Below are 17,129 nucleotides of genomic sequence, written 5' to 3' on the forward strand. Positions count from 1 at the left end.
ACACAACATCCAAAATAGGAAGCAAACCATATTCCACACCATTTGAAAACTTAAGCAAAACAATAGGGCTAATGTTAAGTTGCAGAGGTTTTTTTTTGCAAGCATAAAACAAATATTGCCCATTTCTAATAAAAAGAGTTGGTCAAGGGTTTTAAATAAACCAACAAGTTTTGGTCCAACAATGCATGTCACACATATACCTTACTAACAGTAACAAATATGCATGAACAGAGACTAATAATATTTTTCCTAGATGGCCAGTACTAATACAAGACTAACCCAATTGGAATCACCCAAAAATATTAAACCTCCAATTTTAGGAATTTCTTTGAATCTGATCGTACGAAAAGAAGATCTGTAAGCCATAAATCATAGAAAAATCCTAAAAATATGAGACCACTGGCATTTGAAAGATATTTAAACAGAGATGCACACACAAGTGGATTTGGGTTCAAATTGTTTCTGAAACTCTCACAAATGGATTGACAAGTTTACTGCATGTCTATACCATTTGCTTTACCTCTGGATTTACAAAACAGATAAATGCTTGAAACTTGTTTGAGATGATTAAGAAAACATTCAGTAGTCCTAAAGAATTGGAATCACTCAATTAGGTTCAAAAATGGATTTTTGGTGATTTAAAAGCTAACAGCCATGTCTGCAGAACACACAGAACAAGTTCAATTCACCAAAAATCGTACATAACTCATAAAAATATGAGGTCAGCTGCATCTGAAAGGTATTGAAAAGCTGGTTCTTACCCAATTGGTTTGATTCAAAAATTCGATCCCAGCTCCTGGTTTAATTCGACAAAGTCAGATCTGACCAGATCTTGATCTGTGAACCATTTCAGTTTCAGGAGGTCAATCGAAGTGAAACCACCACCAAAATGAAGATATTGAAGAGGGCTTTCACCTACAGTTGAGTTTGTTCAAAAAGGTTTTATAAAACGGAACAAATCTAACAAACAGTGAATCTGCATGTTTACAGAACTTTATTTACCGCGGACAATCTGTAAAGAATTTGAGGATGAGACCAACGCTAAGTTATAGATCTTTTCCGTATCTATCTGCGGAACTTTGAATCACTCGATTTGGATCTGCACACGAGATTTGATGGATTTTACAAGTTCGTACCAGAATCTGAAACAGCAAGATTTCAGAAATTACTGCAAGGTTTTGGACGAACTTTGCTCAAGAACTTCAGATCTGAGGATAGCTCAACCTTCTCCATGCTTGGACCAACATGCACCTGCATCAAGATCCAATCTTGTGAGAGGAGAAAGGAGAAAGGGAGCTGGATTCATCAAAGGTTAGGGAAGAAGAGAGTGAGAGGGATGCTCTCATGGTGAGGGGGAGCTTGAGGGAGGAGGGGAGCTGCATCTTGGTGGCTTTTCATGGCCATGGCCGGCCATGGAGCCTTGGGGCAGCAGCATTTCGTGGGGAGAGGTGGGAGAAGAGTGTGAGGGAGTGGAGAGTGAAAAGAAATGACCAAAGGAGGAGGGAGTGGCCGGCCAAGCTCCTTAAATAGAGGGAGGATGGTGGCTGCCTCCTTTTGTTGATTGGCTAGGATGGGTGGCTGCTCATTTAGTGATTGGGTTAGGTGGGAGGCAAGTCTTGTAGAGGAAGAAAAATGGAGAGGCATGGCTAGCTGAAATTGTCATGGTCGGCTCCATTCTTGCCAAACTCAAGTGAACAATGTGAGAGATATAGAGATGGAGGAAGATTGTGATGGTAAAATATACCATGATGATATTTGCTGCATGATGGCTTTGTGCCAAGAAGATGATGGTGATGGTGATGTACAAGGTTTCATGTGCATGCCATCTTGGAGATGACCTCCACAAGATTTTAGAGTTGAACAACTCAACACAAGATGAATAAGAGAGAGGGATGATTTGACCACATGCAATAATGCATGAGCATGCCAAGATTGATGGGGTGGTGATAGTTGTTTAGGCAATGGTAGAGCAAGGTTAAGAGAGATGGTGAGAGAAGTAACCATATACTCACAAGGCTGGATATGGTGACACAAATCTTCAATTCATGAGGTCAAGGTGATGATGGAAAAGATTAGAGAATTGAGATGAGTATGATGGACTATAAGTTGCTCTTCAAATAAGAGGTCAATTGGGAGGGGTTTGAAATACTCTCTGAGTCTAGGGTTTAGTTGCAGGGAGTCCAATAGAAAGTATCAAGAGATCATCTACTTGCTCAAGAATTGGAGGATGAGGGGGTACAATGGGGTAGAGCAGAGAGGTACACAAGATGTGCAAGAGTTGCTATTTGAAAAAGAGTTGGATTGAAAGGTTTAGGACACACCTCAATTGTCTAGGGACAATTGGGAATGAACTCAAGTGGAATGGAATTTGAAAATGTTGAGAGATCTAGTTGGAACATAGGAGTTCAAAATGTTCTACTTACTTTCTCAAGTGAAGTAGAGTTTTCTCAAACTTAAAATAAGAAAGAGGAAACAAGAAATGGTGTAGGTACCATAAACAAGCTTTTTGTTAAGAAGAAAGTCAAATAGAGAGTAATGTTTTTAGAAGTCAGTTCTTGGTAGAAATGGGAAGAAAACCATAACCCATTTCAGTTCCTTGTTTTATTTGAAGAAATATCTTGAAAAGATTTAATAAAACTAGAAGTAGTTTTGTGATCAAAACTTGAGAAGGAAAAACAGTAGGATTTTTGAGAAAGAAAACTAATTCAGGGAGGAGTGTTCTCAAGGGTAGATGGTGGCTACAAAACGTACCCATCATTCCCACTCTTGGTTTTGTGAAGATTAAACTTGGATTAAAACAAGAGACAAAAATGCAGGAAGTGATCTTGGGGTTAAACATTGGATAGGGTACAAGATCAAGTGAATAAATGTGCTGCAAGGATAGAATGAGACATGCAGGACGTGGAGGTTGAAGAGAGTATTGCATAGATGAGATCCATGCATTGAGGTTACCAATAATAGTTGTGGGTGCTAGGAGATCAACTGCCAAACTCTGGACATTCAAAGCCTGTCAACACAGATGGTCGACATGGCCTCAAAACCAACAAGGATGAGTGGGTATAAGAGAAAGATGCAAGTTTGGAATCAAGGATGATTTTGAGCTAGCTTAACACAAAGAGGAATTTTAAGTAGGCACACTCATGTTGCCATGAGTAGAAAAGTTTGATGTGGAGAAAAAGGAAAACAACTTTTCCTAAGTCACATAGGTGTTTTATTAGGTGAGTTGCTTGCTTGACCACTAAAGGTGTTGTTCTTGAGGTAGCTCCAGACAAAACTCAACAAGCAGAACAACACAATACATCTACCAACAGATCAAAGCAATTCATCATAACCAACAGATCAAGGCAATTCATCTATCTAGTCTTAAGAAAAAAAAGTTTTTGTTCCCCCTAATTTTTGCATTAAGGACAAATAAACAAGGTTGCGAAAGTGGGGCGTTACACCGTTTCGAGTGAAATAGGTTGAAGACATCCTCGAACGCTATGAAGAAGATATCCGCGGGGTCTTCATTGACGAAGTTCTGGTCGGACGGCACCTTGACCGAGAACGCCGGGTAATTTGGATCCTTTTCTTTAAGAAGGACGCTCTCTAGATAATTAATAGTGTGCTGCAAAGGGAGCATTGGTCCACTTGCGAGGTGTTCCATGTCCGGAGGCAGTATCGGTTTACCAGCTTCATGACACCGGGGCAAGCCATCCGGTGTAGGTGGTACCATGTCGTCGGCCCGGATCCTCTTAGGAGCAGGCTGGCTCGAAGATGCGCCCTTCTTGGCTCCTCTCTTCCTTGCCTTCTTCACCTGACCTACTGGGGGTGCTGGTGGTGCTGATGGTGGTGCTTCGGGTGGTGCTGGGGTCGGTGCTGGTGGTGCTTCTGAGGTTGATGGGGTTGATTTGGGTGGCTCCCCGATGATCGTCTTACGCAGCGTGTTAGGGTTGAAAACGGTAGCAGGCTTGACTTGAACTGGATTGCCAGCCTCCGGAGGAGTGTCTTGAGAAAAACCGTGAAGACCAGGCGCTGCTTCGTGACTGTAGTGGGACGACCAAGTTGATCGCCGTGAGTGCGGAAGGCTTGTTCATCCATAGGAGGCATGTACATATCTTGGCTGCAGGCGCCATTGTTGATGTAGGCATCGATGTCATCATCATCATCTACATCGTTGCCATCAGGTGGCGCCATGTCCTGGACCTTAGGTGGTGGCGGTTGCGATGCCGCCGCTTGGCGTACCTTGCGTCTGGTCGACGGTCGTTCCGGTAGCGCTCCCAACAACTGTTTGTGGCGTGTGGTGGTGGCGGCGATCGTCGGTTCCTTCCGGGTGGCGGCGGCGACCGCCGGTTCCTTCAGGGTAGTGGGGGCGGCGACCGCCGTTTCCTTAAGGGTGTCGTCGGCGCTGGCGATCTTGGGCCGGATGATAGGGGAGGTGGCGCCGGTGCTTTTCTTAGCACTCGGAAGACCCCCCCCCCAGACGAATCTGGTTCTTCGGCCATTTCATAAGCCATGAGGTGCAATCCCCAAGGGACAAAACGTCGCCCTTGTCTATGCCCGGAGGTTGAAAGGGGGGGATGGCGTAGCGGTACTCCGGCACTACCATTACCAACTTGACCTTCACCACGTTTTCCTCCAATGCATTGCCGTGCATAACGCGGGAAGCCATGACGATGCCGCTAGCAACTTCCACCAACTTGCCGCCGGGCTCCACCGTTTGCGTAAGTATGCACTTGTTCATCCCGAGTCGTGGGCGCCATGTTGGGCATCGTGAGATGGCAGTCACGAAAGGCATATATAGTTAAAAAAGATGACGCCAAGGAGTAACTAATGAGTTTACCTTCTGGATGGCGTCGATCTCGGCTACTGTCGATACAAGGGCGGCGGTTGGGGGCGTCGATGCGACCAGTTGGAGCTGCGGCGGCGGTTGAAGCTGCGGCGTCGGGTGGAGCGGTGGCGTCAGGTAGAGCCCCGACGCCGGCGTCGGGTGGAGCGGCAGCGTCGGCGACACGTGGAAGCTTGAGTTGCTGCCGCTGATGCTGGGCACATGTATCGGCCCCACTTGACCTCCCGCATTCCAAGCAGCTAACCCCTCCATCAACCCAGGGGGGATGATCTCGCCGGATCTTCTCGTCCAATAACTTGTTCATCATCTCCGTGTTCTCCACAGGCTTTTCGGCCACCAGCTTCTCTAGTGACTCCACCTTCTTCTTCAGCTCCCGAACCTCGGATTTATCCTTAGCCGACGACCTCCTCTCCAGCTTTCTCGTCTTGGCATCCGATCCGTAGTACTCGGATAGCTTCATACTTGTGCCAAAGCCGGACACACGGCCACCCGACGTCGGTGGCTTGTCCAGCTCCCTCTCCTTGTATTTGTTCGTCGCCCTGTTGAAAGGCGTGTCCCATGGTTCCGTCGACCCCTGGGACGACGGGCCAGCCGTACAACTAGCCTTCGTCAACTCTTCATCCTTCAGACAAAGGAACTTAAGGTTAGCCCATTTGGCTTCATTGCCTAATAAGATGAGCGAAATAATATAGACTATCCTTACTAGGTACTTCTCGAAATCCCTCACGTCTTTGTAATCCGTAATAAATTCCCCCGTCTTCCAGTCTAAGTAGTAGCGGGACGGGACAAAGTTCCTAGCCTGTACATCCTCGATTTTGTGCTAGGGGTTTTCTTTCCCCAGACGTACCATCTCGGCATCCTCCTTGTCCCAAGTGGGCTGTTTTCCTCGGTAACCGCCGCTTCCGCAATGGTGGGTCCCTAAGTTCAAATCCCGCATTTTCTTCCCCCAGGCGGTCCATTTTTTAACAGTGTCAGTCTCTAAGTAAGACTTCAATTCATTAAAGTCTTCTAAGGAGAGCGACGGGTCTTTGCTACTTATCCTCTCCCAGCTTTCACCGGCCTCGATCTTGTTCTTCAGCCGGTTCTTCCAGCTGCTGAAGGCGGTGCTCATCTTCGTGAGAGCTAAAGAGTCCACCTTCTTATTGAACGGCTCCGGGAACGTGTATCGTTGGTGAAGCTTCTGGAGGAGGGATTGGGCGATAGCCGCGTTCTCCTTGCTTCTGAGGTCCTGAGTTAGGATCGGCATGGTTTCACGGACGATGCACCCTAGTTGCATGTCGTACCCTTTGGCAACCCACGAAGGCTCCATCGGTAGGCCACTTTCGGAGACTACCGTGAAAGCATCGGTGACGTTGGCGAGCACTTGCGGCCTCCGATCCCTCCTTGGCCTCCTCGCCGTCCTCTTCTTCTTACCCTCCTGAGGGTTGCCGCCGCTATCACCTTCCGTGCGGTTGGCCGCGTTATCTTCACCGGTCTCTTCACCGGTCTCAGCGGCGTCGTCCTAGGTATCGTCATCGTCGCCAGTGTCGGCGGCGGCCCCCCGGCCCTCTCCCTCGGAGGCGGCGTCCCGGCCCTCGTCGGTATCTGATGGCGTGTATTTCACACGTTCGTTGGGAACCCCAAGAGGAAGGTATGATGCGCACAGCAGCAAGTTTTCCCTCAGAAAGAAACCAAGGTTTATCGAACCAGGAGGAGCCAAGAAGCACGTTGAAGGTTGATGGCGGCGGGATGTAGTGCGGCGCAACACCAGGGATTCCGGCGCCAACGTGGAACCTGCACAACACAACCAAAGTACTTTGCCCCAACGAAACAGTGAGGTCGTCAATCTCACCGGCTTGCGGTAACAAAGGATTAACCGTATTGTGTGGAAGATGATTGTTTGCAGAGAAAACAGTAAAAACAAGTATTGCAGCAGATTTGTATTTCGGTATTAAAAGAATGGACCGGGGTCCACAGTTCACTAGAGGTGTCTCTCCCATAAGATAAAAGCATGTTGGGTGAACAAACTACAGTCGGGCAATTGACAAATAGAGAGGGCATAACAATGCACATACATGTCATGATAAGTATAGTGAGATTTAATTGGGCATTACGACAAAGTACATAGACCGCCATCCAATCGCATCTATGCCTAAAAATCCCACCTTCGGGTTATCGTCCGAACCCCTTCCAGGTATTAAGTTGCAAAGCAACGGACAATTGCATTAAGTATGGTGCGTAATGTAATCAACAACTACATCCTCGGACATAGCGCCAATGTTTTATCCCTAGTGGCAACAGCACAACACAACCTTAGAACTTTCACGTCATCGTCCCGGTGTCAATGCAGGCATGAACCCACTATCGAGCATAAATACTCCCTCTTGGAGTTAAGAGTAAAAACTTGGCCGAGCCTCTACTAATAACGGAGAGCATGCAAGATCATAAACAACACATATGAAATAACTTGATAATTAACATAACATGGTATTCTCTATCCATCGGATCCCGAAAAACACAACATAGAGTATTACAGATAGATGATCTTGATCATGTTAGGCAGCTCACAAGATCCAACAATGAAGCACAATGAGGAGAAGACAACCATCTAGCTACCGCTATGGACCCATAGTCCAGGGGTGAACTACTCACTCATCACTCCGGAGGCGACCATGGAGGTGTAGAGTCCTCCGGGAGATGAATCCCCTCTCCGGCAGGGTGCCGGAGGAGATATCCGGAATCCCCCGAGATGGGATTGGCGGCGGCGGCGTCTCGGTAAGGTTTTCCGTATCGTGGTTCTTCGCATCGGGGGTTTCGCGACGGAGGCTTTAAGTAGGCGGAAGGGCGAGTCGGGGGCTGACGAGGGGCCCACACCACAGGGCGGCGCGGGCCCCCTTGGCCGCGCCGCCTTGTGGTTTGGCCACCTCGTGGCCCCACTTCGTATGCTCTTCGGTCTTCCGGAAGGTTCGTGGCGAAATAGGCCCCTGGGTCTTCGTTTCGTCCAATTCCGAGAATATTTCGTTACTAGGATTTCGAAACCAAAAACAGCAGAAAACAACAAGCGGCACTTCGGCATCTTGTTAATAGGTTAGTTCCGGAAAATGCACGAATATGACATAAAGTGTGCATAAAACATGTAGGTATCATCAATAATATGGCATAGAACATAAGAAATTATCGATACGTCGGAGACGTATCAAGCATCCCCAAGCTTAGTTACTGCTCGTCCCGAGCGAGTAAAATGATAACAAAGATAATTTCTGAAGTGACATGCCATCATAACCTTGATCATACTATTTGTAAACATATGTAGTGGATGCAGCGATCAAAACAATGGTAATGACATGAGTAAACAAGTGAATCATAAAGCAAAGACTTTTCATGAATAGTACTTCAAGACAAGTATTAATAAGTCTTGCATAAGAGTTAACTCATAAAGCAATAAATCAAAGTAAAGGTATTGAAGCAACACAAAGGAAGATTAAGTTTCAGCGGTTGCTTTCAACTTGTAACATATATATCTCATGGATAATTGTCAACATAGAGTAATATAACAAGTGCAATATGCAAGTATGTAGGAATCAATGCATAGTTCACACAAGTGTTTGCTTCTTGAGGTGGAGAGAGATAGGTGAACTCGACTCAACATAAAAGTAAAAAGAATGGTCCTTCAAAGAGGAAAGCATCGATTGCTATATTTGTGCTAGAGCTCTTATTTTGAAAACATGAAACAATTTTGTCAACGGTAGTAATAAAGCATATGAGTTATGTAAATTATATCTTACAAGTTGCAAGCCTCATGCATAGTATACTAATAGTGCCCGCACCTTGTCCTAATTAGCTTGGACTACCGGATCTTTGCAATGCACATGTTTTAACCAAGTGTCACAAAGGGGTACCTCCATGCCGCTGTACAAAGGTCTAAGGAGAAAGCTCGCATTTTGGATTTCTCGCTTTTGATTATTCTCAACTTAGACATCCATACCGGGACAACATGGACAACAGATAATGGACTCCTCTTTAATGCATAAGCATGTGGCAACAATTATTATTCTCATATGAGATTGAGGATATATGTCCAAAACTGAAACTTCCACCATGAATCATGGCTTTAGTTAGCGGCCCAATGATCTTCTCTAACAATATGCATGCTCCAACCATAAAGGTGGTAGATCTCTCTTACTTCGGACAAGACGGACATGCATAGCAACTCACATGATATTCAACAAAGAATAGTTGATGGCGTCCCCGAAACATGGTTATCGCACAACAAGCAACTTAATAAGAGATAAAGTGCATAAGTACATATTCAATACCACAATAGTTTTTAAGCTATTTGTCCCATGAGCTATATATTGCAAAGGTGAATGATGGAATTTTAAAGGTAGCACTCAAGCAATTTACTTTGGAATGGCGGATAAATACCATGTAGTAGGTAGGTATGGTGGACACAAATGGCATAGTGGTTGGCTCAAGTATTTTGGATGCATGAGAAGTATTCCCTCTCGATACAAGGTTTAGGCTAGCAAGGTTATTTGAAACAAACACAAGGATGAACGGTGCAGCAAAACTCACATAAAAGACATATTGTAAACATTATAAGACTCTACACCGTCTTCCTTGTTGTTCAAAACTCAATACTAGATATTATCTAGACTCTAGAGAAACCAAATATGCAAACCAAATTAGCAAGCTCTAAGTGTTTCTTCATTAATGGGTGCAAAGTATATGATGCAAGAGCTTAAACATGAGCACAACAATTGCCAAGTATCAAATTATCCAAGACATTTTAGAGTTACTACATGTAGCATTTTCCAATTCCAACCATATAACAATTTAACGAAGAAGAAACTTCGCCATGAATACTATGAGTAGAGCCTAAGGACATATTTGTCCATATGCTACAGCGGAGCGTGTCTCTCTCCCACAAAGTGAATTCTAGGATCCATTTTATTCAAACAAAACAAAAAACAAAAACAAACCGACGCTCCAAGCAAAGTACATAAGATGTGACGGAATAAAAATATAGTTTCGGGGAGGAACTCGATAATGTTGTCGATGAAGAAGGGGATGCCTTGGGCATCCCCAAGCTTAAACGCTTGAGTCTTCTTAGAATATGCAGGGGTGAACCACCGGGGCATCCCCAAGCTTAGAACTTTCACTCTCCTTGATCATATTGCATCATACTCCTCTCTTGATCCTTGAAAACTTCCTCCACACCAAACTCGAAACAACTCATTAGAGGGTTAGTGCATAATAAAAATTCACATGTTCAGAGGTGACACAATCATTCTTAACACTTCTGGACATTGCATAAAGCTACTTGGACATTAATGGATCAAAGAAATTCATCCAACATAGCAAAAGAGGCAATGCGAAATAAAAAGGCAGAATCTGTCAAAGCAGAACAGTCCGTAAAGATGGATTTTATTAGGCCACCAGACTTGCTCAAATGAAAATGCTCAAATTGAATGAAAGTTGCGTACATATCTGAGGATCATGCACGTAAATTGGATTAATTTTCTGAGCTACCTACAGGGAGGTAGACCCAGATTCGTGACAGCAAAGAAATCTGGAACTGCGCAGTAATCCAAATCTAGTACTTACTTTACTATCAAAGACTTTACTTGGCACAAAACATAAAACTAAGATAAGGAGAGGTTGCTACAGTAGTAAGCAACTTCCAAGACTCAAATATAAAACCAAGTACTGTAGCAAAATAACACATGGGTTATCTCCCAAGAAGTTCTTTCTTTATAGCCATTAAGATGGGCTCAGCAGTTTTAATGATGCACCCGCAAGAAATAGTATTTGAAGCAAAAGAGAGCATCAAGAGGCAAATTCAAAACACATTTAAGTCTAAAATTCTTCCTATGCATAGGAATCTTGTAAATAAACAAGTTCATGAAGAGCAAAGTAACAAGCATATGAAGATAAAACAAGTGTAGCTTCAAAAATTTCAGCACATAGAGAGGTGTTTTAGTAACATGAAAATTTCTACAACCATATTTTCCTCTCTCATAATAATTTTCAGTAGCATCATGAGCAAACTCAACAATGTAACTATCACATAAAGCATTCTTATCATGAGTCTCATGCATAAAATTATTACTCTCCACGTAAGCATAATCAATTTTATTAGTTGTAGTGGGAGCAAATTCAACAAAGTGGCTATCATCATATATAGGAGGCATATTTAATCATAAAATAAAATTTTCTCCTCAATGCTTGGGGGACTAAAAAGATCATGCTCATCAGAGCCAGCTTCCCCAAGCTTAGAATTTTCCATAGTATTAGCAACAATGGTGTTCAAAGCATCCATAGTAATAACATTCCCATTAGCATGCATATAAAGTTCCATGGGTTTTTTAATTCTCTCTTCAAACACATCATGTCCTAATTCAAGATAAAGTTCATAAAGATCTCTCATATTTTTATTGTTTTCCATTATGCTTAACTAGTGAAATAAAAACATGCATGATATTAAGTAAAGTAAAACAAGTAACTAATTTTTTTGTGTTTTTGATATAGCAAACAAGATAGCAAATAAAGTAAAGCTAGCAACTAATTTTTTTGTGTTTTAATATAATGCAGCAATCAAAGTAGTAAATAAAATAAAGCAAGACAAAAACAAAGTAAAGAGGTTGGGAAGTGGAGACTCCCCTTGCAGCGTGTCTTGATCTCCCCGGCAACGGCGCTAGAAAAAAAAGAGCTTGATGGCGTGTATTTCACACGTTCGTTGGGCAACCCCAAGAGGAAGGTATGATGCGCACAGCAGCAAGTTTTCCCTCAGAAAGAAACCAAGGTTTATCGAACCAGGAGGAGCCAAGAAGCACGTTGAAGGTTGATGGCGGCGGGATGTAGTGCGGCGCAACACCGGAGATTCCGGCGCCAACATGGAACCTGCACAACACAACCAAAGTACTTTGCCCCAACGAAACGAGTGAGGTTGTCAATCTCACCGGCTTGCTCTGTAACAAAGGATTAACCGTATTGTGTGGAAGATGATTGTTTGCAGAGAAAACGAGTAAAACAAGTATTACGGCAGATTTGTATTTCAGTATTAAAAGAATGGACCGGGGTCCACAGTCCACTAGAGGTGTCTCTCCCATAAGATAAAAGCATGTTGGGTGAACAAATTACAGTCGGGCAATTGACAAATAGAGAGGGCATAACAATGCACATACATGTCATGATAAGTATAGTGAGATTTAATTGGGCATTACGACAAAGTACATAGACCGCCATCCAAGCTGCATCTATGCCTAAAAAGTCCACCTTCGGGTTATCGTTCGAACCCCTTCCGGTATTAAGTTGCAAAGCAACGAGACAATTGCATTAAGTATGGTGCGTAATGTAATCAACAACTACATCCTCGGACATAGCGCCAATGTTTTATCCCTAGTGGCAACAGACACAGCACAACCTTAGAACTTTCTGTCACATCGTCCCGTGTGTCAATGCGGGCATGAACCCACTATCGAGCATAAATACTCCCTCTTGGAGTTAAGAGCAAAAACTTGGCCGAGCCTCTACTAGTAACGGAGAGCATGCAAGATCATAAACAACACATATGCAATAACTTGATAATTAACATAACATGGTATTCTCTATCCATCGGATCCCGACAAACACAACATAGAGTATTACGGATAGATGATCTTGATCATGTTAGGCAGCTCACAAGATCCAACAATGAAGCACAATGAGGAGAAGACAACCATCTAGCTACTGCTATGGACCCATAGTCCAGGGGTGAACTACTCACTCATCACTCCGGAGGCGACCATGGCGGTGTAGAGTCCTCCGGGAGATGAATCCCCTCTCCGGCAGGGTGCCGGAGGAGATCTCCAGAATCCCCCGAGATGGGATTGGCGGTGGCGGCGTCTCTGGAAGGTTTTCCGTATCGTGGTTTTTCGCATCAGGGGTTTCGCGACGGAGGCTTTAAGTAGGCGGAAGGGCAGAGTCGGGGGCCGACGAGGGCCCACACCACAGGGCGGCGCGGCCCCCCTTGGCCGCGCCGCCATGTGGTTTGGCCACCTCGTGGCCCCACTTCGTATGCTCTTCGGTCTTCCGGAAGGTTCGTGGCGAAATAGGCCCCCGGGTCTTCGTTTCGTCCAATTCCGAGAATATTTCGTTACTAGGATTTACGAAACCAAAAACAGCGAGAAAACAACAAGCGGCACTTCGGCATCTTGTTAATAGGTTAGTTCCGGAAAATGCACGAATATGACATAAAGTTTGCATAAAACATGTAGGTATCATCAATAATATGGCATAGAACATAAGAAATTATCGATACGTCGGAGACGTATCAAGCATCCCCAAGCTTAGTTCCGCTCGTCCCGGCCAGGTAAAACGATAACAAAGATAATTTCGAAGTGACATGCCATCATAACCTTGATCATACTATTTGTAAACATATGTAATGGATGCAGCGATCAAAACAATGGTAATGACATGAGTAAACAAGTGAATCATAAAGCAAAGACTTTTCATGAATAGTACTTCAAGACAAGTATTAATAAGTCTTGCATAAGAGTTAACTCATAAAGCAATAAATCAAAGTAAAGGTATTGAAGCAACACAAAGGAAGATTAAGTTTCAGCGGTTGCTTCAACTTGTAACATGTATATCTCATGGATAATTGTCAACATAGAGTAATATAACAAGTGCAATATGCAAGTATGTAGGAATCAATGCACGAGTTCACACAAGTGTTTGCTTCTTGAGGTGGAGAGAGATAGGTGAACCGACTCAACATAAAAGTAAAAAGAATGGTCCTTCAAAGAGGAAAGCATCGATTGCTATATTTGTGCTAGAGCTTTTATTTTGAAAACATGAAACAATTTTGTCAACGGTAGTAATAAAGCATATGAGTTATGTAAATTATATCTTACAAGTTGCAAGTCTCATGCATAGTATACTAATAGTGCCCGCACCTTGTCCTAATTAGCATGGACTACCGGATCTTTGCAATGCACATGTTTTAACCAAGTGTCACAAAGGGGTACCTCCATGCCGCTTCGTACAAAGGTCTAAGGAAAAAGCTCGCATTTTGGATTTCTCGCTTTTGATTATTCTCAACTTAGACATCCATACCGGGACAACATGGACAACAGGTAATGGACTCCTCTTTAATGCATAAGCATGTGGCAACAATTATTATTCTCATATGAGATTGAGGATATGTGTCCAAAACTGAAACTTCCACCATGAATCATGGCTTTAGTTAGCGGCCCAATGCTCTTCTCTAACAATATGCATGCTCCAACCATAAAGGTGGTAGATCTCTCTTACTTCGGACAAGACGGACATGCATAGCAACTCACATGATATTCAACAAAGAATAGTTGATGGCGTCCCCGAAGCATGGTTATCGCACAACAAGCAACTTAATAAGAGATAAAGTGCATAAGTACATATTCAATACCACAATAGTTTTTAAGCTATTTGTCCCATGAGCTATATATTGCAAAGGTGAATGATGGAATTTTAAAGGTAGCACTCAAGCAATTTACTTTGGAATGGCGGGTAAATACCATGTAGTAGGTAGGTATGGTGGACACAAATGGCATAGTGGTTGGCTCAAGTATTTTGGATGCATGAGAAGTATTCCCTCTCGATACAAGGTTTAGGCTAGCAAGGTTATTTGAAACAAACACAAGGATGAACGGTGCAGCAAAACTCACATAAAAGACATATTGTAAACATTATAAGACTCTACACCGTCTTCCTTGTTGTTCAAAACTCAATACTAGATGTTATCTAGACTCTAGAGAAACCAAATATGCAAACCAAATTAGCAAGCTCTAAGTATTTCTTCATTAATGGGTGCAAAGTATATGATGCAAGAGCTTAAACATGAGCACAACAATTGCCAAGTATCAAATTATCCAATACATTTTAGAGTTACTACATGTAGCATTTTCCAATTCCAACCATATAACAATTTAACGAAGAAGAAACTTCGCCATGAATACTATGAGTAGAGCCTAAGGACATACTTGTCCATATGCTACAGCGGAGCGTGTCTCTCTCCCACAAAGTGAATGCTAGGATCCATTTCATTCAAACAAAACAAAAACAAAAACAAACCGACGCTCCAAGCAAAGTACATAAGATGTGACGGAATAAAAATATAGTTTCGGGGGAGGAACCCGATAATGTTGTCGATGAAGAAGGGGATGCCTTGGGCATCCCCAAGCTTAGACGCTTGAGTCTTCTTAGAATATGCAGGGGTGAACCACCGGGCATCCCCAAGCTTAGAGCTTTCACTCTCCTTGATCATATTGCATCATACTCCTCTCTTGATCCTTGAAAACTTCCTCCACACCAAACTCGAAACAACTCATTAGAGGGTTAGTGCATAATAAAAATTCACATGTTCAGAGGTGACACAATCATTCTTAACACTTCTGGACATTGCATAAAGCTACTGGACATTAATGGATCAAAGAAATTCATCCAACATAGCAAAAGAGGCAATGCGAAATAAAAGGCAGAATCTGTCAAAACAGAACAGTCCGTAAAGATGGATTTTATTAGGCCACCAGACTTGCTCAAATGAAAATGCTCAAATTGAATGAAAGTTGCGTACATATCTGAGGATCATGCACGTAAATTGGCTTAATTTTCTGAGCTACCTACAGGGAGGTAGACCCAGATTCGTGACAGCAAAGAAATCTGGAACTGCGCAATAATCCAAATCTAGTACTTACTTTACTATCAAAGACTTTACTTGGCACAACAAAACTCAAAACTAAGATAAGGAGAGGTTGATACAGTAGTAAACAACTTCCAAGACTCAAATATAAAACAAAAATACTGAAGTAAAAACATGGGTTGTCTCCCATAAGCGCTTTTCTTTAACGCCTTTCAGCTAGGCGCAGAAAGTGTAACTCAAGTAACATCAAAAGATGAAGCATCAACATCATAATTTGTTCTAATAATAGAATCATAAGGTAACTTCATTCTCTTTCTAGGGAAGTGTTCCATACCTTTCTTGAGAGGAAATTTATATTTAATATTACCTTCCTTCATATCAATAGTAGCACCAACGGTTCGAAGAAAAGGTCTTCCCAATATAATGGGGCAAGATGCATTGCATTCAATATCCAAGACAACAAAATCAACGGGGACAAGGTTATTGTTAACCATAATATGAACATTATCAACTTTCCCCAAAGGTTTCTTTTTAGCATTATCGCGAGATTAACATCCAGATAACAGTTTTTCAATGGTGGCAAGTCAAGCATATCATAGACTTTTTTAGGCATAACAGAAATACTTGCACCAAGATCACATAAAGCATTACAATCAAAATCTTTGACTCTCATTTTAATGATGGGCTCCCAACCATCCTCTAGCTTTCTAGGAATAGAAGTTTCAAGTTTTAGTTTCTCTTCTCTAGCTTTTATGAGAGCATTTGTAATATGTTTTGTGAAAGCCAAGTTTACAGCGCTAGCATTGGGACTCTTAGCAAGTTTTTGTAAGAACTTTATAACTTCAGAGATGTGGCAATCATCAAAATCTAAATCATTACAATCTAAATCAATGGGATTATCATCCCCAAGGTTGGAAAAAATTTCAGCTGTTTTATCACAGGCAGTTTCAACAGTTTTAGCAGTTTCAGGTAATTTTGCGCGCTTTGCACTAGGAGTAGAAGCATTGCCAACACCAATTATTTTACCATTTGATAGTAGGAGGTGCAGCAACATGTGAATCATTAGCATTGCTAGTGGTGGTGATAGTCCAAACTTTAGCTACATTTTTATCTTTAGCTAGTTTTTCATTTTCTTCTCTATCCCACCTAGCACGCAGTTCAGCCATTAATCTTATATTCTCATTAATTCTAACTTGGATGGCATTTTCTGTAGTAACAATTTTATTTTCAATATCCCTATTAGGCATAACTTTCGATTTCAAAAGATCAACATCGAAGCAAGACTATCAACCTTAGAAGCAAGAATATCAATTTTATTGAGCTTTTCCTCAACAGATTTGTTAAAGGCGGTTTGCGTACTAATAAATTCTTTAAGCATAGCTTCAAGTCCAGGGGGTGTATTCCTATTATTGTTGTAAGAATTCCCATAAGAATTAGCATAACCGTTACCATTATTATAAGGATATGGCCTATAGTTATTACTAGAAGTGTTCCGATAAGCATTGTTGTTGAAATTATTATTTTTAATGAAGTTTACATCAACATGTTCTTCTTGAGCAACCAATGAAGCTAATGGAATATTATTAGGATCAACATTAGTCCTATCATTCGCAAGCATAGACATAATAGCATCAACCTTATCATTCAAGGAAGAGG

This window comes from Lolium rigidum, chromosome 1, assembly GCF_022539505.1.
Source record: "Lolium rigidum isolate FL_2022 chromosome 1, APGP_CSIRO_Lrig_0.1, whole genome shotgun sequence".
In the NCBI taxonomy this organism is placed as follows: Eukaryota; Viridiplantae; Streptophyta; class Magnoliopsida; order Poales; family Poaceae; genus Lolium; species Lolium rigidum.